The sequence below is a fragment of the Hydra vulgaris genome, chromosome 02, assembly GCF_038396675.1.
Source record: "Hydra vulgaris chromosome 02, alternate assembly HydraT2T_AEP".
Taxonomy (NCBI): domain Eukaryota; kingdom Metazoa; phylum Cnidaria; class Hydrozoa; order Anthoathecata; family Hydridae; genus Hydra; species Hydra vulgaris.
The window spans coordinates 66661205-66685000 of NC_088921.1; the positions used below are offsets into that span (position 1 = coordinate 66661205).

Here is a 23796-nt window from a genome sequence, read left to right on the forward strand (position 1 = left end):
TTGAAAAAACTTATATAAAGTTAATAATATTCAATTGATATTACTACGTAAATTTTAAAACTGTTTCATTCTAAAGAATCACAGCATAGTCAAGTTTTACCATCTGGTTTATAGTTTGTTACAATGGTTGTCATTTTTATATCTTAGAGTTATAAAAACTATTAGGAAAACAAACTAAATTTTTTAAATCTTTATTTTTAAGAAAATATTATGAAAACCACGGATGTTTTGAGTTGAGTTTTGTAAAAGTATAAGTACTATATTGTATAAAATCGGATAAAAAAAATCATACTTTTTTTGTTATTATTATTTGGCAATTACTCAGTTTCACTTTCATTAATCAATACGTCTTTTGACATTTCTTTTGATTTAAACTTACGCGCAAAAGTCTCTCTTTCAAAATCAGCGAATCAGATTGTATGCATCCCGCGCGGGATTAGTAGAATTTGATTTCTTATATACATTAAAAATGACATAATGCCAATTGTCTTTCAATTTTGGATATAAAGCTCAAAAATCAATAGTTTTTTAAACACTTATATAAGTGTGGTTAATAAAGATAAACTAATTTATTTGTAAATCAATACAATTCAATACATTTATTAATTAAAAAAAAATGCAAAAAAGATAAACGTAATTTATTGTTTTAAATATCAAATATGAGAGAAATATTTCAAGAATCGTGATCTTAATAAATACAAACAACTCAATGTATCATCTTTTGATCTAGCTCTTAAAGAACTGCATATATAACCAGCAACTGAAAAAGCTGGCTTGGGCCTTAATGCTTACTACCAATATTGTCATCTTACTAGCAATATTGTAATTTTATGTTATGATTTACTCTGGACTTCATTACTCTGAAGCCTCTTACTCCATTACTTTTATAGGCAGACATTTCCATCTTCAATCATTTTTCAAAACCAAAAAAGTTAAAATTTGCCATCTACTTTACGTGATCTGCCTAAATATTCTTCTCTTTTTATATTTGAACTTGTAATTCTACATTCAAAAATAGTCGGACTTTGTCAAAAATTCTCAAAAGATTTTTAATCTTTCTTTTCTATAATTGTTTTAACACTTGTCAACAATTTTTAATTTCTTGATCATAACAGTTTTTTTTGACATTAAACTATTTTTTCATTTGTTTTAATTTTTTGATGGATTTTTAAGGAATTTGTAAGTAAATTAGTGGAGCAGTTAAATTATCATCACGACGTCGTGTAAATCTCTTACGCAACGCATCAGCAAAAAAATCAATACTCAATACTAAATATTGCTGATGTAATTTATCTAAAATAAACCAAAAAGTTGTTTCTGTAGTGGTAAGTATTCCATTTTCCTCTGCATAATACTTCAAGACCCATTTTCAGTGGTACCAGGCAAAAACATTAAATCATTGGTTTGAGCAGGGGTGCGGAGTTCGAAAAAGACTGCAGCTTTTTATCTCTAATTTTTCCTGGTCTCTGGCGTGATTGCGGGATTGCAATCCTTAGTCATAACTTTTGTAATTTACAATATTTTTCTACAAAATTTAAAATAAATTTAGTTTGCTTTTTTTAAAATTAAATTAAATTTAGCTTAAAAAGGTGAAGTTGAAAACTTTACTACATTAATGCTCTCTCATCAGGGAACAGGGAAAGAGGCAAACGTTATATGGCTTTTTTTGTTCCCAGGCCTCCGCCATCACAATTTTTTCAAGGTCTTTTCATTTCACATAGGTATGAACATACTTAAGTTTGGAGTTTGTACAATGCATAAAAGTGTCCTGTCTTAAACATAAAAAAATCCTGTGGGCGCTTATCTATACTACACAAACTAAAAAATATAATAATGTTAGCATCAAGTTTATGTAACCCAGTAAACTTTATTTTAAATTCAAACAAGATAAAACGTTTTTTAAATAATAATAGCCGTAAAATATTTATTTAAAAAAAGAATTGATAAAGTAAAATAAAACGTACAATATTTACATTTTTAGGTTTTTTTAAGCTATTTTATGAAGTGGATCTGTCAAGTCGTAAAGATATGAAAACTTTGGAAAGTATTTAGAACATTATTTAAACTGTTTTAAAGTTCTTAAAACTTTGTTATTTTTACCTATCTTGCAATTTTTTATTTTCTTTGTGAAATTTTTTTATTTTCTTTGTGAAATTTTTTTATTTTCTTTGTGAAATTTTTTTATTTTTTTTGTGAAATTTTTTTATTTTCTTTGTGAAATTGTAAGTTGAGATTTCTGAATTTTTCAAAACTATTTAAAAGTTTTTAGCCCGGGATAAGTTTGATTCAATTGTTAAATTCAATCTTTATAATTAGACCTGAACTCCCCTCTCCCATCCTCCCGAAAACAAAAGGTGGGCAGCTCTGGATGACAGACTAACTAAATGACTTTGCACATCAAAGTGTATACAAAAGCCAAAAATGAAATGAAAAACAGTAAACAAGAATTGCGTGGTTTAAAATCAAAACAACTTACAGCAAAGAGACTCTTCCAACACAAAGCAAAAGGGTAGTTATCAATCAAATATCGGAATTATCTTCAATACCAAATTATCTTGCTGTAAATAATTTACTCTTCAATAACCGAAAAGGTTTCAAATTTTAAAAAAACTAAGATAATATAGTAATTTTGAAGTAAAATCCTATTCAAAGTATTTTTTCTTTTTTTTTTTGAAAACTTAAAACTTATCTTCGACATCTTTATAGACTTTTAACAAACATAACACAATTGCTTTTAACACATATTTTTTATGAAATTTTTTAAAATTTTAATTTGACATCGCCGAAATACTTTTAATGCCATTTCAAAAACTTTAAAAGTCATCGAAAACTTTTCTTCGTCAAATGATCTATTTTACCTGATTTTCGAAATAAAACCAATGATTCCAGAAATTACTGGTCTTATTTCATTAGAAGAGAAATTCTAGGATTAAAAACGTCATCAAACCTAAAAATCACTCAACTAAAATGTGTCAAGTAACCAACTAGCCGAATATGTTCCTCAAACTACCAAGTATAACATTCTTTTCAGAGCTTAGGGGCAAGGGGCACTGCAGGGTGGAAATTTCTATTTATTTATTTACTTTTCCGTTTAATAAAGTTTACAATAAGAAGGATCGTGCATATATAATAAATGGTAGGAGCAAGAAGAAGACGCATATGCATGTCTTATCGCCGAGCCCCGTTTACATTGTCGCCTTTAGTTTATGAAATAAATTAAAAATTAATAATTAAAAATTTACACGTTAAAAATTATAGTAAAACACAATTAGTAAATCGTATAATAAGATGTTTTTTTTAGTTATTTATTTTTCATTTTTATAAGAAGAAAATAAGAAACAAATCAAAACAAAAATAAGTGAGTAATGATAAGTGAGTAATGTAAACAAAAATAAGTGAGTAATGATGACTTTTTTCAATTTAATTATTTTAGTTATTAATTTAAAAAAAAATTATTCTTGAAAAAATTGTGACCGAAGTTATTTTCTAAAATAAATTGTTTAGATTCTCTTTTGAATTGTTCTGAGGAGAAGTTTAGGAGAGTTTTATTTTTAATAATATTTTTCAAAATACTTTTCCATATAAATGGTCCACGGTATTGAATTTGAAATGAGCTGAGTTTTAAATAAGATTTGAAGCAACAAAATTTATTTGTTGAAAACTTTGGGGTATTTATGAGTAACTTAATTGAAGTAAGAGTCAAATATATTAGGAGAAAAAGTATGTTTTGACTGAAACATTAGAAGCATAACTTGGTATATGTTAAGTTTATAAACATCGAGTGCAATAAGTTCCATTAAAAGAGATTCACCATTAACAGTTGACACCAAAAATACTTCTACTTACATGTTTTTGTCTGCTATATATTCTTTTAAGCTTCCCATAATTGGAAATGAAGATAATTTTTGTGATTTTTGTTTTATCAACTATAGTCTTGTGCTTTAAATGATAATAAAATAGTTTGACAACATTAAGTATATTTTACATTTTTACAGTAAGTATATATAACATTAAATATACACAAGTAGTATACTTTGTGGTTTTTTCTTTAAATGCACTTTTTATAAAGTTTTGGGCATGGGATACCCTAATTAATTTGTTTAAGAGTGCGTTGGTTAAATGGGAATTTGACCAGTGCAGTCTTAAGCAAAAGAGTTAAAACAACAGGAAATAGTTTTTATTGATATTATTAGTGAAAAGTTGAAAAAAATTAATGACAGATTGGAAAGAGTTGAGAAAGGCAAAAAAGAAATAAGACATAGTTCAAATTTTCATGAACAACTAATTGATAAAAATGTTATGAAAGCAAAGGTTTCCAGAAAAGAAGACAATTCAGAGATTACCGGTTTTTACATCCATTTAAAACAAACATGACATCCATTTAAAACAACCATGACATTCATTTAAAACATCGTGCCAATCAATTAAAACAATCGTGAGTTTAAATTAAAACATTTAACGCATGCGCAATTTCAACATTCTATATTATTCAAAAAAAAAGGTTTTATTTTAATATATAATTTTATTTTTTTTATTCAATTTTTGAAAATTATTTAAAATTTTTTTTCTATTTAATATAAAATATTTATTTTCCAATTTTTCTGACCTAAGACACGCTTTTTTGAAGCGTGTCTTAGATCAGGTGACATACCTCGACACTAAGTGCAAAATAAAAATATTTTTTTAAATAAAAAAAATTTTTAAATAATTTTCAAAAATTGAATAAAATATATATATATATATATATATATATATATATATTAAAAATATATATATATATATATATATATATATATATATATATATATATATATATATATATATATATATATATATATATATATATTAAAATAAAACCTTTTTTTTTTTGAATAATATAGAATGTTGAGATTGCGCATGCGTTAAATGTTTTAATTGAAAATCACGATTGTTTTAATTGATTGGCACGAAGTTTTAAATGAATCTCATGGTTGTCATAAATGGATGTCATGTTTGTTTTAAATGGATGTAAAAACCGGTATTCGCATACAAAAAGAGTTAATGGAGAAACATGGAAAGCACTGAAAATATATAGAATTTAATTAAGAATTTAGTTCAAAGTATACCCAAAGAAGAGTAAAAAAAGTTTGACAAATGTCTTGAAAGGATGAAAATTTTTATAGATAATGATGGAAATGATTTTGAATATTTAATAAAATAAAACTAAAAAAAAACTCTTTTGTTTTTTCTTTTAAAAGAAAGTTTCAGAACAGAACCTAATTGGCATAACACCTTGTTGACACAATTAACTAATAATAATAATAAGTAATAATTGACTTTATCAAAGTATTCACAAAACGGCTTCAATAAAAAAACTCATGCCTATTATATTTGAAGCCAGCTATTAAATTGGATTTAAGGGACAGCAATGAGTAATAACTGGAGAATAAACGCCCGAGTTAAAAAGGGTGACAAGTGACGTCCCTCAAGGTTCATTTCTTGCATCATTTTATGCTATTTGTGTTCTTTGTCAACGACTTATCAGAATGCGTTTATAACCATACAAAATTTTTAGCCGATGATGGCAAGATCACAATAGTTATTGATTTCGACGAATTTTTCTTAAACTATGAAAAACTACAAGCGGATACCGACAGTTCTTTAGTTTGTTTCCACAACTGCCTTGTAAATAACAACGTCGAGAGGTTAACTCAAAAACTAGTTAATAATGCCATGGTTGACATTGTAGGTAACGGAAGCAATCCAACATGCATTGACCGTGAACTAATATCTTACAATATGCATTGACCGTGTAATATATCCAACATGCATTGACCGTGTACTAATATCTTACAACCTCAAAGAAAAAGTAGAAGTCTGGGTTGGAAATCAAAAAAGTAGAAGCAGCAGCCTGGGTTAGAAATTAAATGCTTGGTTTTTTATAACTCAAACGTGTTCAATAAGACACAATATTGTTAATTAAACATTTTAGTTAAGATCAAAAACTAAAAATACTCGTCAATACAAAATTGCATAATATTTATAAAAAAAGACTGTGAAAACTGTTTCTTTAAAATTTTCGTTTTTGTGCTTGAAAGATTAAAAAACAATAAAATTGAAATAAATTGTGAAATAGAATACCACTTTATGGAATATGTATAAAGATTGCGTTAAATTTAATGTTGAATATATGCTATAATACCAGTTATTCATTTTAAGTCTTTTTTCAAGTTAATTGTGCTCAAAAGATAACAAATTTCGTCGTTGCATCACCCTCTATATAAACAAACAAATAAACTTTCAAAAAAAGTTTCATTGTTTCAAGGTTTGTCATTGTATAAAAGTTATCTGCATAGCTGAAATACGAAGCTAACAACTTATCGTGAAAAGAAAAAAATTTAATTTTTCTTTTCGGTATTACAGAACCTTTAAGAACCATTAGGCCTACTTTTATTAAGCGTTTTGTGTTGAAAAAGTTGAAGACAAAATTAATAATGTGTAAAATAAAGAACTGTTAAGAAAGTAAGTAAAATGCAACTAGAAACCTTTATTGTCACTGAATTTGAAGTTTTCCTATTCTTAAAAACTGCAACATAGAAACATTAGTGGCCGTGGCGCATTGGGCTCGCATGCGATTCTACTGCGATCGCGATCCAAGAGTCTTGAGTAAAAAGCCCGCTCGAAGTATTTAAGCGTAGGTGATTAAAATTTAGAAACAACCCATTAAATGCTTTTACCATATTTTCTTAATAAAGATAAAAAAATTTCACTGAAAAACTTAAAAATGACGTATTAAAATTCAGCATTTTAAAAACGAAAATATAAAAAGTGTAAGTATTACAATCACGTAGTTAACATTCTGAGCGTTAAATAAAAACTAAGTTTTGTTATTAAAAATCTTTTCTTGAGAGATTAGATATTACTTCTTTTTATCTTTTCCTTTACCAATGGTTTACTTTTTTATATTACGGTTATACGTTTTGTAGTTATCGCGATAAACGGGATATGGTAAGTCTTCTTCGAACTTACTTCTTTTTTCATTTTCATTGATTAGTGTGTCAACAAACTGTGAATAAAAACTGATTTTATAATTTTTAAAACAGTTTGATTGATTATATACTATAAGTTATATATTTTTAAATTATAAAGCAGTTTTAATAATTGAATTAATATAATTAAATGCCAGGAAATACTTCGTACAAATATCAAGTAATAATACCAAACAAATATCCAAAATATCAAGTATCCAAAACATTTGTCGTGGGAGACTATATTTTCTAAAAAAAAAAATTTTTTTATCAGGGTAAGAAAGCCAGGTAAAAAAAACTTTTGATATTTACCGGAACAAATCCGTTTCTGCTGCATTTTTCAGATCTTAGAAAATAACCATTAAATTGCACGTTTCTTAAAGGGGACCATATTTTATGCTTTGTCGTTCTGTAAAAAAACTAAACACAAACTTATTGTTTTCTTGGTTTGGTCTATTTACACTGCAATGCTACAAGTTTAATTATAAATAAATATTATGCAATTTTGTATTGATGTTAAGTCGAGTATCTTTAGTTTTTGATAAAAACTAAAATGTTTAATTAACAATATTGTGCCTTGTTGAACACGTTTGAGTCATAAAAACTCTAGATGCGGTTTAATATACAGCTAGTAAATTTTTTTTCTAACCTAGAGAACTGTGGCACCAAAATGACTTCTTGAGACAACCAAGCATTTGATTTCCAACCCAGGCTGCTGCTTCTACTTTTTCTTTGAGGTTAAAAGATATTAGTACTTCACGGTCAATGCATGTTGGATTGGATGCACTACTCCCTTTCTTTTCAAAAATATTTGAAAGGGTAATTTTTAATAGAATTTATAATTACATGACATTAAATACGCTTTTATACAAAAATCAATTTGTATTTCAGAGATACTGCTTTACTGAACATGCTTTTATTTACTTTCCAATAAAATATCTATGTTCTTTGATAAAGGGGAACAAGTATTAGGAGTATTTATCGATTTCTCAAAGGCATTCGATGCTGTTGATCACGGAATTTTACTTTCAAAGAAAAAGCATTACGGCACAAAAGGCCTAATATATTAGTGGGATAAAATTGTTTTCTATTAAAATTATCTTTTTAATAGAAAACAATTTGATGTCCTAGAGGAGCCAGAGGCTCTAGGTATTGTTAGCGGAGTCCTACAGGAATCAATCTTGGGACCTTTATTATTTTTAATATATAAAATAAAGTTTCTCATAAAATATCGTCAATTATGTATACACACGATTCAAATTTATTCTACAACAACTCTGATGTAAAGATATTGTTCGAAACAATGAACACTGAACTAGAAAGCATTAACCAATGGTTTATAGCTAATAAGTTATCATTAAGTTGTGAAAAAATAAGTTTTACTCTTTTCCATAAATTTAGACTAATCTTCCGTTAAAGTTGCCAAAACTGTTAATCAATAAAAATGAAATAAATCAAGTAAATCACACAAGGTTTTTGGAAGTAATATTTGATAAGAATCATGGAAAGAACATATTAGTCTTATTGAAGCAAAAATATCTTCTGCTATAAGTGTATTATATAAATCTAGGACCTTTCTTGGTTATAAATCACGCAAAATGCTTTACTTCAGTCTTGTTCATTGTCATCTCTCCTACGCTAATATTATTTGGGCTAACACACACAAAACTAAACTCATAAGATAACAGACAAAACCATGCATGTGAAGCAGTTAATTATTTAAAGAAATTAGAAAATCCTTCCCCAGTAATGAAATACATGAATGTCCTAAATATATCAAAACTTAATTGGCTTCAAATATTAATAATTATGTATAAGCAAGATAATAACTTTGCTGTTAAAAGTATTTACTGATGTTTTACATTGACTTTTTCACAAAAATACAATCTTCGGTCAAATACCAACCATAACTAACACTTGAGCATAGTAAAATTACAAGTGTCAAAAATTCTCTATTATTAGCCAAGGCCCATTATTATGGAACTAACTAAAAAATAAAAATATAAAAATTTTGAAAAGCACTTTCTCTTTTAAAAGACAAATTAAATTGAATTTCCTTAATTTCTGACATCTATGTAAGCATGTTTGTAAATGTGTGTGTTTTATGTGTATATGTATATATGAGTATGTATGTATATCCGTTTTTATTCTTCACGTAGTATTTTTCAGAAAAAACATTATATTGTAAACTTACTAAAGCCATGCAGGCTTTAAATATTATTGTAAAGGGGCTCTATGAAAAGATTGAGGTGACACCAGTCATCGCATCTTCTTTGAGTCCCTGTCTGTTTTATATATATTCTTTGTGTAACGTAAAAGTTTCACTGTAATTTTATTATTTTTATATGAACAGCGAAATATATGCCGAAATATATCTCTGAGCATTCAAATTCCGTTCAGTGTTTTAGGGTTTCCAATATGACAAACTTGGTTTCATTTTTGATATTAGAGATGCGCTATCCAGTCATAATAGAGATCATTGTATTTAACCAATACTTTCTCTAATAAGTTAACGTTAACTTTAAAAAACCGGTTGAAGTTGTAAAAGTATTTGCTTTATGCAACAAAGTTTGCAAAAACCTTGTTCTGAGACCCAACCCTAATTCTTGACTGAATATGTTACTTTGATATGTTTATTTATTCGATATTGAGTAGATTAGTGTTACACGATACAAATTGTGAGCAAATTATTTTCAGCAATATTACGTAAGTAATATAAAACTTATGTGGTAAAATTTGCTCAAGTTCACAAAAATAACATTTGCATAAGTTTTACTCAAGTCGCTTTTTGTCACGTGAAAAAAAAACTCGCTACTTTCACACTAAATAAATTGTCAACATTTGTAGAAATAACACTAACATTCTAACAGTTTTTTTGTTCACTTTAGGTGTTACCTTGGTTAAAGGCATCAAATTAGGTATTTATTCAATTGATATTGATTTTTCAGATATTTTTTGATAATCTTCCATGACACTATCCTATATATGTTTCTTATAGCTTGCTGAGCCATAACGAACATCATTTGGAGTTGAAGTTATTAGTGCTGTTGATGATTGATTATTTTCAGTATTTTTATTAATACACAACTTGACTCGTTCGAACTTAACTTCTTGCATCCATTCAACACTGAGTCCTCCACTTGAAATCCCAACATTTTTACGTGCATATATGGTTGTTTGTTTTGATGCTCACTTTGGCCATAACTCTAAAAGTATATACATGAAACCCTTCATGTTGTTTTTCATAAACGAAGAACAAGGTACAGATTTAGCACTTTTTAGAGCTGTACTTAAACTGCAATTTCTGATTAAATTGATCAAGGAGGTGAGTAACACTGGTTGCTTCATGATAAAATGTCAAATATTTTTGCTTCTTAGAAATCTCAACAATTTACAATAAATTCTTGAAGAATGATATATATTGTTTTTTTCTAAATAGTAGTTAAACATTTGATATGTACTCAGAAATGTATTGCAATTTTGGCTGACTCTGTCACTTGTGGAGATTTGTAATTCGTTTAACTGCTTCTTCCGAAGCAAAGAAAATACAAACTCCCTTTACCTTGAATTCGATGTGGCACATTATTATATCTCTTCCAAAGGAAACTAAAAGATGTATAGTTATCTTTTCACAACTGCCGCCTCTGTCCGACTGTCGCCTCTCCAAGGATATACTAAACCATTTAGAGTACCATCAACTCCAAAGTTTATAAATTAAATGGTTTCAACTTTTAAAAACATGTTTACTAACATATAAAATATATATTACTTTGTGGTTCTTTAATTGTGTTATATAATTCTAACGTATATATAACAATATACCTAAAAATGCATAAGACCAATACGCTCCTTACAAAGAAATAACAAAAAAAAAATAATTAATTTAAACCTAAGATAACAGCAAGTACTTTTTGAACCATTTCTGCTAAAAAGGTGTTTCAAAAAGCATTTGAAACACCTTTTGGGGATGAAAAAATGTGATTTGTAATGAAGTGATTTGTAGATAAAGGATGTGATTTGTAGATAAAAGATGTGATTTATAAATATGTGATTTATGGATGAAAAAATGTGATTCGTAAAGAAGTGGTTTGTCAAGGAAAAGTGTGATTTGTAAAGAAATAATGTAAAAATGAAAGTGTGATTTGTAAAGGAGTGATTTGTGGATGAAAAAGAGTGATTTGTAAAGAAGTGATTTTTGGATAAAAAAGTGTGATTTGTAAAGAAGTGATTTGTGAATGAAAAAATGTGATTTGTAAGAAATTGTTTTGTGGATGACCAACTGAGGACGGTATAGAAGTGATTTGAGGATGAAAAAATGTGATTTGTAAAGAAGTGACATATGATTGACAAACTGAGGACGGTAAAGAATTGATTTGTGGATGAAAAAGTATACTCTGTAAAGAAGTAATTGGTGGATAAATAATGTAATTTGTAGAGAAGTCATTTGTCGGTGAAAAAGTACAATTTGTAAAGAAATAATTTGAGGATAAAAAAGTGTGATTTGTAGAAATTGATTTTTAAATGAAAAAATGTGATTTGTAAAGACGTGATTTCAAGATGAGTGTGTGGTTTGTAAAGGAGTGATTTGTAGATAAAAAAACTGTGATTTGTAAAGAAGTGATTTGAGGATAAAAAAATATGATTTGTAAGGAAGTGATTTGTGAAAGGAAAAAGTTGTTTTGTAAAGAAGTGATTTGTGGATGAAAAAATGTGATTTATAAAGATATGATATGTGGGTGAAAGATTTCATCTTTGAAAAAACGATTTGTTAATGAAAAAGTGTGATATGTAAACAAGTGATTTGTAGATGAAACTAAATAGATCCAATTAGATTAAAATTAAATAGATCCAATGCAATTCTGTGTAAACTTAGACATATTGTTGACAAAAAAAATTTAAAATCTATATATTTTGCCCTATTTAGTTCACACCTCACTTATGGTTGATTATCTTAGAGACAAAGCTCTTCTATCAAGAATCGTCTCTCTGTTATTCAGAAAAAAGCTATTGGGGAAGTTGGAGCACAGTGGATTGAATTTCTTTATTTTTTAAATTGAGCAAAATTTAAAATATGAATTTTATTTTTTTCCAGGCGAAATGATTGAGATATATGTCCTTCATGATAAGGAATCACTAAAACCCAAATATTTATTATTTAACGGCTCACAGAAAGGTTTAAAGTAAGTTATGTTATGTTATTCACTGTTCCCCAGTACTGGGGCAGAGTGAATAAATGAACACAGCCGTGAATTAATGATAGTGAATAGGGACATAGCCAAATAACTTTGAGGCTGAGGGAGTAAAGACACTGTACACTATACTTTTGGCATACTTTTTTTAATCAGATTAGTATAAAATTGAAAAAAAAGGCATTTTGAAAATTGAGAAGAAAAAAAAAGAATTTTATTGATTACAAAACTTATAAAGATATTAAAATATTAAAAAAACTATTTAAATATTATTATTCATAACTTAAAACTAATAAATTCATTTTCATGTAGTTTGTTTGTTAAAAATATATGAATTTAATCTTTAACATTAATAGGGCATAGTGAATCAACCTATTCACTGTACCCCAATTCACTGTGCCCCACCATAACAAATTAAGTTTAAGTCTAATTTCTTGGGACTTGAGTGTTATTAAACAAAAAGCTAAACTACTAAAAGAAAGCATAAATATCAATAATCCGAATGAAAAACATTAACTTTTGAAATTATTTCAACTCCATAACAAACATAAGGAAGCTAAGAAAATTTACTTTAGTTAGCTAACAACAAAAATTTCCTACCAAAAACCGGTGATCAAAAGTTATGTGGTAACAACTATAAATAGGGATGGCTGATATATGAGCACATAAAATGATTACATTATCAAGATGAATAAAATTTCAATCTTTGGGAAAATGCCTCTTATTCACTGTGTCCCTCAATCCACTGTACCCCAACTTCCCCTACGAATACTTAATTTTTTACCACATAACTCCCACACAATAAATTCATTCAAGGAACTCCAGTTAATAAATTTTTCTAACTGCATAAAAATTGAAAACTGTCTTTTTATTCACATTTGCATTAATCATAAGATGTCTCTATCTTTACATAATGGTTTACTCCATTAATATATGCTCATTTCTAATCTACGAGGGTGTCTCAAAGAGTCGGGTTGTGTGTTCAAGCTTTGATGCAAAATTTTATGGTAGACATTGCTTTAAAAACTCTGCAATTAGTGACTGGAATTTTTTACAAAGTAAGTTAAATACTCTTCATTTAAGTGAACTAAATATAATAAATACTCTTCATTGAAGTGAACTAAGTGATATATTCATATATGTATATATATTCTATTCTATTGTTTGCTTTTCTTTGGGTTCGTTTTCATTTAATCTTTTTATTTTATTTGTATTTATTTTTTAAAGTTATTTATTTTCTTGTCCTTGCCCTTTCTGAGTTTGCATTGTTTACAAGGTTGCTCTCCTCGATTTAGTCGCCTTTGTATAATATTTACTGGTAAATATATTGTTATTGTTGTTGTTTAAATTTTTCTTCAGCAACAGTTTTTTCTTCCGCCATTTAAAAACACAGTTCATGATAATAAAACACAAACAAAACAACCTCGCCGTGGTTGTTTTATATAAATGGCTTTTTTCGTCGCGCATGTAAATTAAAACCAGTTTTAAACTTGAGAACTACACCTTTTCAATATTTAATTTAGAACTTGAAAGTTGTATTTTGTAATTAATTAATGTAATTTAAAAGTCGCAATATGTAATTAAGAAACACAACATATAATTAGGAAATTTTAAAATGTAGTTGAGAAACCCAACATGTAAACAAGAAATCGCAATATGTAATTTGAAAAATAAAAATTGTAATTAAGAAATCGTAATATGTAAATGAGAATACATTATTTGTAATTGCGAACTCACAATGTATTCTTAAAGGTCATTATAAAAGATCTTTTTGGACATGCATTTTAATAAGTTAATAATATCAAATTTAGCATTAGTATGCACCAGCAATACAGTAATACAGTAATGGAATTGAAAGATCATTGTGCTATTTGTCAATGCACTATGAACAGAAAGTCTGTAATTAAATTAAATCCGCGCAAGCATCTAATTCACCAAATTTGTTTACATCCACTTCTATATGCGTTAGTGGTGTGATGGTAAAGCACTCGCTTCATAAGCGAGAGATTCCGAATTCGATCCCCACCACGTCCCTGGTAGTATCGCGCTCAACTTGTTTCTCCACGCAGCGGCCTTGTTCTTCAAGGTTCGTGTTTCGGAGTTATAGAGTTGGGAGAGGGTTATAACTACAAGTGGCTTCCTCATCTCTAGTGGTTTTCTTGGCCTTGCCAAGAAGACCACTACAGATGAGGAGGCTACTTGTGGTTATATACTTTATTATACTTTTTTTTTGGCGTAAAAAAAAACAAAAACTTCTGGAACAGTCAGAACCAGTTAGTTTATCATTTCTTTGAAATTTATTTCAAAAACCTGCTTGTTTTGATTTTAATTATATTTTTCAACAAAAGCGCACTTGCTTCTCTTTCAAAATCAGCGAATCAGATTGCTCATATTTCTGCCTATTCTGATCCTGTGTAGGGTTTCAAAATATGCTACACGGACAGTTTGTATCATTACCCCAGCACCATTAAAGAATTTCTTTTTGAAATATAAATGATAAACAGTGAAAGAATCAGAATCCTCCAAATTAATATAATGAGTTTAAACAAAAATAATGAAAACTGTCGACATTTTCTAGAAGAAACTGAAAACATTTTTAATATTATTCGTGTTACGGAAACTTGGTGCTCTTCTTTAGAACTTGAAAATAATTCTAATTTTTATCTTAAGAATTTTGAATTAGTTTCATTCGAATTAGTTTCGTTAGAAAGACAAACAAATAAACGAGGTGGAGGAGTTCTGATATACTTTAAAGAAAACTTATAAAGTTAGAAGAGGTTTGAGCGTTTCTGATAAAGATAAAGAGATCGCAATAATTTGATTAATTATTAACAAAGGGAAAAACAACTTTATTAGCAGATGTTATAGAGCACTTGACGGTGCGAGCGAAAGTTTTAGCTCTTATTTGCAACATAGTTCACGCTGGTAACAACGAAAGAAAAAAAACTTTTTAATTGGGGATTTTAATATGGACTGTTTTATTTATAATGATGACAAAAAAGTGAGAAGTTTCTATTATAAAATTTTTTTAGCTAGCGAAATTCCCCTTATCAATCATCCAACTAGAGTAACAAAAAATTCTGCTACCCTCATTGTCAATATTTTACTACGGACATCTTTAATAACTCCATCCAAAAAGGTATCATAAAAACTGATATATCGGACCACTTCCCGATTTTCCAACACCACATTATCAAATAAAATTAAACAAAATAGAACTGTAAAAAAACGTATTTACAACGACAAAAAAATAAATGATTTTAAACATCAACTATCATTACTTCATTGGGGGCATACCAACTTTAACGACGATGCAAGTAACATTTATAATAAATTCTTTGACATTCTACTTAGTATATGATGCGAACTTTCGAGTTCATGAAAAACTTATGAGTCATAAAAACTTTTAATAGCTTTTGGATTACAAAAGGCTTGAAAAAATCTTTGAAAATTAGGTTAAAGTTGTACAAAAAATATTTCAACACTAAATCTTCTGCAGATGAAAAAATATATAAAAATTAAAAAATTTATTTGAAAAAATTTGTAAAAATCTAAAAAAAAATTATTGTTCGGAAAACAACACGCCTAAACTTCTTACAGTAATTGTGTTAATAAGTTTAATAAACTCACATCAAGAGGTAATCCACTGTTATTTAGGGTGGTAGCCCTCTAATCAAGAGAGTAGACATTATCAGTTAAGGAATGAATTTAGATTTTCTTAAACAGGACAATTGGTCAAAATTGGGTGCCGGTTCACACTCTCAAACAACTAAAGACATTCATAATTGGTGTAGCCAGCTTTCTAACGCTTTTTTGGAACTCTTTGAACGCGTGATAAAACTAGAAACTACAAAAACTGAAAATGACGAAAACATTAAAAATCTGAAGACAGAAATAAATAAAGTAGCTGAGTCAAGCAAGTCTATCAGCGACTGGTCGCTTATTGTTAAACAGGGTATAAAAAAAAAGAAGCCTACAGAGCAGCTGATGGAAACAAATGTAGCTATTAATGAGTTAGACGAAAGAAAAAGAAGAGCAAAAAATGTCATTATTTATGGAGTGGCCGAATCAACTAAAGAAAGCATAGAAATGAAATCAAAAGAAGACGAGTCAAAAGTAAATGAAATTTTTAAGCTCATATATCAAGAGAATGTAATACCAAAATTTGTTAGACGGCTGAGATCTAAAACTAATAAACCAGGTCCATTTCTTGTTGAATTAGCTGAGGATATTCTTCGCAACACAATATTAGCATCAGCTAAAAAAATGAGAAGTAATGCCGCACATAGAGATATTTATCTTAGTCCAGATTTGACTTAGGCTCAGAGACTCCAAAATTTTAACCTCAGAACTGAAAGAAATAAAATGAATCAAGCAAGACCGGACAATGACCCTTTTTGGTATGGCATCCGTGGCAATAAGATCATCAGATCATTAAAATAAGATCATCAGATCATCAAAAGAAATCATATCAATAGTTTTATACATAATTCAGTGTCAGATTGCAATGAAATTAAAAAGCTGCCATGTTTATACCTAAATGCTACCTCTCTCGATAACAAGTTAAATAAGTTTAAAGTGGTAATTGAACAATACAAACCAAATGTAATTTCTGTGACTAAGACATGGTTTAAAAGTGATTCAGTTGTAAACATTGAAGGTTACCATCTGTACAGAAAAGACAGATCAGACGGACGAAAAGACGGTGGTGTTTGTTTATATATAGACAACTCATTAGACTCCTATAAACTAAATGATGCTGTTCTAAATCCCTGTAAACTAGAACATGTGTGGGCAGTTGTTTATTTTGATAATGACAAGTATTTACTTGGATGTATCTACAGGCCAAATGATTTTTTGGATATAGCAGAATTTGAAGTAGTTTTTGGCCTGGCGTGCAAATATATAGACAAAAATAAGTTCAAAGACCCACTTACCATGGGCAACTTCAATTTCCCATCAATCAACTGGTCAAATGGCTGTGTTGATGCAATTTCAAATGTGAATGGAATTGAATATAAGTTTACAGATATTTTAAACGATAGTTTTCTTTATCAGCATATTAACATACCAACTTTCCAGCTGTCAGATGAACAACTTGGGAGTACCTTAGATTTAATCTTTACAACACAGTCAGCGCGTGTTAACGAAATAGATTCAAAATTTGTTTTGGGAAATATAATCAGAGGCCATCTATTATTATGTTTTAGTTTCATCTTGTCTGATAAAGCAATCCGTGACAATAAAAGTAAGCAAAGATTTATGTTTGCTAATTCCAATTTTGAACAAATATCTGATCTAATTTTAAATGTTGACTGGATACAATGCTTCAGTAACAAAAACGTACAAGAAATGTTTGATGAACTGATTTTTTATACTGAGGTGGCATGTAATCATTTTACTTCAATTAAAAAAACATTAAACTCTTTAAAAATTAGACCTGGTTAATGCTAGGTTAAAGTTTCTTATTAGAAGCAAACAAAATTTAAGATAAAAAAATTGCTCTTGTAAATGGAAAGACTCTGATTTGAAATCTAAATACAAAATGATTTGCAAAAATGTAGCAGACGAGATTTAAAAAAGTGAGAAAAAACTTTGAGTATAATCTGGTAAAAAGGGCCATCAAGAATCCAAAGCTTCTCTACAGCTACATGAACAATCAACAAGCAGTCAAAGATACCATAAAAACATTAAAGGGAAAAAATGGTATAACCACTCAAAATTCAAAAAATATTGCTGATATCTTAAACAAAAATTTTCAAGCTGCATTTGTGAAAGAAGATGATGGTCCACTGCCTTTTTTTGTTTTAAGAACTACTGAAACATTTATTATGACAAATGAAGATTTTACATATGAAGATGTCTATCTAAGATTAAAAAACTTAAAAGATAACAAATCAAGTGGAGTTGATAGTTTACATTCAGCTATTTTAAAAAATTGTGCATCAGCCTTTGCTATTCCACCTACGTATATTTTTAAAGAATCGTTTAAAACCAGCAAACTGCCAGTGCAATTTAGATCAGCAAATATCACTCTTCTGTACAAAAAAGGCGAAAAAACCTTAGCAGGAAACTACCGACCGGTATCACACACCTCAAGTGCATGTAAAATAATGGAAGGTATAATCAGATGTAAACTTGAAACTTTTCTATATAAGTTCAAACTAATAGTCAAGCAGCAGTACGGTTTTGTTAAAAATAAATCATGCTTTTCGAATTTACTTGAAACACTTGATTTTATTTCAACCGCCTTAGAGAATGGTAAACCTGTTGATGTTATCTTTTTGGACTTTGCCAGGGCATTTGACACAGTGCCACATAAAAGATTGTTGCTTAAACTTAAAGCTTATAGAATATCTGTTCTGACAATATAATGGATTAAAGCATTTTTAAAAGAAAGAAAACAAAGAGTTGTGATAGGCGAAAATGTATCCTTTTGGGCAGAAATTACCAGTGGTGTGCCACAAGGTTCAGTAATTGGACCACTCTTGTTTGTACTATTTATAAACGATTTGCCTGAAATTCTAAAAAATCTAACTAAGCTGTATGCAGATGACACCAAAATTTTGAATGAAATGCTTTCCAGTGCATCAACTCTTTCTTTGCAATCAGATCTTGATTTAGCTTTTAAGTGGACTCAAGACTGGCTTGTGAAATTTATTATTTCAAAATGTATGGCCAAGCACTTTGGCTGCAATAACATAAAAATCAACCCTTTATATCAACGAACAAAAGATAAACATAACAGAACCTGAAAGTGATCTTAGAGTAATCTTCTCAAGCAATGGAAAAATCTTGTTATAAAATGCGTAGGCAAAGCCAACCAAATGTTGGGTCGGATTAGAAAATGCTTCGTTTGTTTGCTGCTGAGAATACTTTATGTTTCTTTTGTGCGACCACTGTTTTATAGTTTGTAGTACAAGTTTGATCACCTATTCGAAAGGGAGAAATTGAGTTATTAGAAAGAGTCCAACATCGTGCAACTCGATTAATACCATTCCTAAAAAAAATCAACTATGAGTATCGTCTAAAAGCTCTCGATTTGACTACCTTGACAAAAAAGAGGCAACGAGGAGACATGATTCAACTTTTTAAATTCTTCAACGGTTTTATCGATTTGGAAACAATAAAAAAAAATTAGTATTCAACAAACTCAAACGAGAGGTCACAGCTTTAAATATGTCAAAGAAATCACTAAGCAAACCTGTCGTGAAAACTTTTTATTTAATAGATCGGCTAATTTGTGGAATAGCTTGCCAAGCGAGTTGATTAAAGCACAATCAGTTAACAGTTTTAAAGCAGGTCTTGATTGCTGGATGAGCAGCAATCAAGCAAATCGGCTGTCATAGTGTGTTAATACCCCACTCACCGGCTCACTCCAGTTACAGCAATTACTAATACTAATACTAATACTAATCTGATCAATAAGTTTAAAAACAACTCAACGCGCACCCGGCAAATAATAAAAGAAATAACAGGAAAACCAAAAAATCACTTAAGTTTTTTACCACAAACTATAAAATTTCAAGATGTAAATATATGTGAACCGAGCAAAATTTGCAAACATATTTAACAAATTTTATACTGAAATTGGAACCAATTTTCTAAAAAGATTCCTATGACCGAGAGTTTGTTTGAAGACTACTTGTGTTCTATAAATAACTCTCATTATAACAATGAGTATCATCGTAATTATCCCACGACGAGCTCAATAGTGCCTTTAAATCTGTAAAAAGAAAAAAAGCTAATGGTGCTGATGAAGTAAGTGGTAACATAGTTGTAGATTGTTATGAAAGTCTGAAAGATATTCTTTATAAAGTATTTAATGCATCTATAAAACAAGGAGTTTTTCAGGATCAATTGAAAAATGCAGAAGTTATACAAATTTACAAACAAGGCGATAAAACAAACATTAAAGACTATCGCCCAATTTCGGTTCTTTCAACTTTTTCAAAATTATTATAACGAATAATATATGATAGAATATTTAAATATCTTGACCAAAATAATATACTACACCTTTTCAAGATGTAATTGAGAACTTGAAAGTTGTAATTAAGAAAAGTAAGATGTAATTGAGAAATACATGTTATTTAGAAGTCGCAATATGTAATTAAGAAACACAACATGTAATTAAGAAATTTTAAAATGTAATTGAGAAGCCCAGCATGTAAATAAGAAATCGCGGACGTGCCAAATAGGGGGAAAGAGCAATAATGAAAATACCTTCTTCAAAAGGTGCAAGCATACATTTAATTGCAGCTATATCAACAACAAATGTCGTCATGAGCGTTAAAGCAGATTCTTGTTACCAGTGGATGTTAGTTATGTTTAACCATTGGGTTACATCCTGGAATCGTTTAGAGGATTTTGACACCGTAACAGACAATGCTACATGTCACGCTCGTTTGGAAAGGGTGTTGGAAAATTCATCGGCTCAGTTGTTACGATTTGGATCCTACAGTCCAATGTCAAACCCAGTGGAAATCATCTGAGCCAAAACAAAAATTAACGTTAAAAATGGTATTCGCATTCCACCTGTATTCGGTGCTGGGATTATGGAACAACGAATGCAGTATTTAGAAAGAATTATTACTGCGGCAAAAAATACAATATTGGGAGGCGTTTGTATGCGCACTTTCCAACATACGACCACGCATTACGCAACGATTTTAAATATGGAAGACGTCCAAGTTGGTGCTTAACTGAATATTGCAATGATTTTTAATGACGTTGTTTAAATTCAAATTTTTATGTAAATAAATTATTTGTGTTTTATTTATTATTCATCTGAAATCGCAATTAAATTTTTCACAAACAAAAATAAAATAAAGTTTTAATTGACACCCAATAGGATTTTTCCAGTTACCGCCTAAACCTCAAATGCCTTTTTATATATTATTGATAATTATTATTTCCAGCCTTAAATTTCAAAGTATATTATTGATAATATATTATTATTTCCAGCCTTAAATTACAAAGTATATTAGGACTACAAAATTCAAAATACAAAGAACTTTGTATTCCTTATACTTTTCTTAATTACAACTTTTATCTTCTCAATTACATCTTACGATTTCTTAATTACATCTTTCATGTTTTAAATTACATCTTACGTTTCTTAATTACAACTTTTATCTTCTCAATTACATCTTACGTTTCTTAATTACAATTTTCAAGTTCTCAATTACATCTTGAAAAGGTGTATATATTAAACAGTTTGGCTTTAAATTAAATACTTCAACTTAGCAGGCAATTATTCAGTTTGTTAGGAAAATCTCAAAATCTTTTGAAAAAACAATACATTCTAAGAGTCTTTATTGATCTTTCAACACGGTTGACCATAAAATACTGTTTAGAAAGCTCGAATACTATGGACTCAATAAAAATATGCTGAAATGGTTTCATAGTTGCTTATCAAATAGAAAGCAACTTGTTACCTCTAACGATGGCCTTCAAAGTTACTATATTGAAATAATCTGTGGTGTTCCACAAGGCTCTATCCTTTTATATTTTTAATTCATATTATCAATTTAAGTAAAGCAACTAACCTTCGGAGTATTGTGTTTGCTGGCGATGCGAATTTATTCTTATCAAACAGTAATATTAATGAGCTGTTTTCTGATATGAATAAAGAACTTAAATACGTATCTGAGTGGTTTGAATGTACCAAATTGGCCTTAAACTTTGATAAAACAAAATACATTCTGTTTTACCCTATATCTAAAGAACGTTTTTTACCAACAACCGTGCCAAAATTTCTTATTGATGAATTTGAATTAAAAAAGGAAACTTTTACTAGTTTTCTTAGCATTTATCTTGATGAGAATGTTACATGGAACCGCATGTTGATAACATTTGCACTAAAAGTCTTTAAAAATATAGGAATCCTCTATAAGTCAAGAAATTAATTAAACAAAACCATTTTAATCCAACTCAATTACTCATTTATATATAGTTATATTAACTATACAAATATTTCTTGGGGGAAGTACAAGCAAAAGTAAGTTGCATATTCTTTATCACCGTCAGAAACGCGCAATACGCTAGTTTGTTTTGAAAATTGAGTTTCGCTTTCAAAGTTTTTATTTAAAAATATTAAAGTACTTTAAATTTATAAAGTGAATGTATATTAAATATTATGATTTATGTAAAATCAATCCGTCATTACACATTTTTAAAGATTTTATTACCTTAAAAACAAAAAATAAGTTTACGCTACGAAATGATAACTTACTCTATAAACCCTTTTGTCGAACAAAATTCAATCAGTTCTGTATAGCTTATTGTGCACCTAATCTCTGGAACAAAATCGTTTTACCCAATTTTTATTTATTATTTAGCTTCCCAGTCTTTAAAAAGAAATTTAAAGAGTTCATTCTTTCTAATGACAATATTTTGAAATACTTTTAAAAATAAGAAATTTATACAAACACTGTACAAATACAAACACATTGTTTCTGTCATTTTTATTTATTTGTCATTTTTATTTGTTTATAGTTATTAATTGCTTAAGTTATATCTTATTATTACGTTTCATGATTCTGGCGATAAGATCATTAGATCTTCTATCAGATTTCAAGTTTTTATTTAAACTAGTCTACTTCCTTTTTTTTCTTTTTTAAAGTTTTTACTTAAAAAAAAAATTTATATTTATATTTATATATATTTTTTAAAGCTTTTATTTAAACTAGTGTACTTCTTTTTTTTATTATTTTTATTTTTATTGATATGGTGATTATATTCTCTATTATAATTTATTAAAAGTATAAAAATTCCAATATTTGTAAATGTAAAACTTTATTCAAAAAAATTTTTTTTTTGTATAAAGTTTTACATTTATAAATTAAAAAAAATCGTAGATACTGAAAAAAAAACAGTTTTTCAGTATCTACGTCTTTATTGCTTGTCAAGAATTTGACAATGAGATAATTTAAAAGACAATGAGACAATTGTCTCATTGTCAAGAATTTGACATTGAGACAATAAGACAATTTAAAAGAAGAAAAAAATGTTAATTTATTAAAATTAAAGACGGAACTTTGAGATGATTCAAAAGGAGAAAAAAAATTAAAATGCTATTAAAAACTGAAGATTCGGATGTTTAACAGCTAAAAGTAACTGAGAAATTGAACAAATTAATAACCGGATATAAAAACTCGAAATACAATTACACACAATGCTTGAAAAAAGCAGTAGAAAGTTGATTTAATGGATCCTCTTACCGAAATAAACAATTACCGATTAAAAAATTTCGTTAATAACAATGATAAATTCTATTTTAGTCAAGTAATATATATAGTAAATTTCTACAAGTAAAGACACTCAATAAATGCAACAAATTTTAGAGGTCGAAAGAATCAGTAACCACCACTAACAAGTTATAAAGATAACAATTTAAACTATATTATTGAAATATATTTTTATTTAAGTTATTAAGGTGCTCCAAGAAGAGTTATCGGTCTTATATTTAACCTGAAAGTTCACGCCGCCTTCCCTACCAATATTGCTTATTGAGCTAGAGCCGGCGTCGAACCAATTTGGTTCTGAGCCAGAACTCTAATCGCTGCGCCATGGAAATTAATTATATTAAAAAATTA

At 28.5% G+C, this 23796-nt stretch overlaps 1 long non-coding RNA gene across 1 annotated transcript; it reads right to left on the bottom strand.

Moving 5' to 3' along the window:
• Positions 1-6948: 6948 nt before the first annotated feature.
• Positions 6949-22551, bottom strand: LOC136076586 (uncharacterized). Its single transcript, XR_010636404.1, has 3 exons — positions 22434-22551; positions 7199-7256; positions 6949-7045 (listed from the first exon to the last, which is right to left on the bottom strand). It is a non-coding gene; the product is annotated as an uncharacterized LOC136076586 (long non-coding RNA).
• Between the last annotated feature and the right edge of the window lie 1245 nt (positions 22552-23796).